This window comes from Pteropus vampyrus, unplaced genomic scaffold, assembly GCF_000151845.1.
Source record: "Pteropus vampyrus isolate Shadow unplaced genomic scaffold, Pvam_2.0 Scaffold155, whole genome shotgun sequence".
NCBI classification, from domain to species: Eukaryota; Metazoa; Chordata; class Mammalia; order Chiroptera; family Pteropodidae; genus Pteropus; species Pteropus vampyrus.
The window spans coordinates 1,373,224-1,373,540 of NW_011888936.1; positions in this window are offsets into that span (position 1 = coordinate 1,373,224).

Genomic DNA, 317 nt, shown 5'->3' on the forward strand with positions numbered 1-317 from the left:
CATACAGTTCAGTAGTGTATATTACACTGTTGTGCAACAGATACCCAGAACTTTTTCAGCTGACAAAACTGAAACTCTACACCCATTAAACAAGTACTCATTTCTCCTTCCTCACACCCTCTCGTAACCATTCTATTTTCTGTTTCTATTGCTTTGAAGTCGACATATAGGTACTCTGTATAAGGCAAAGCATATTTTTTGCCATTGGCTTATTTCACTTAGCATAATGTCTTGAAGGTTCATCCTTATTGTAGCATATAATAGGATTTCCCCACTTTTTAAGGCTTAGTAATATTCCATTGCAACTTTATCCTATA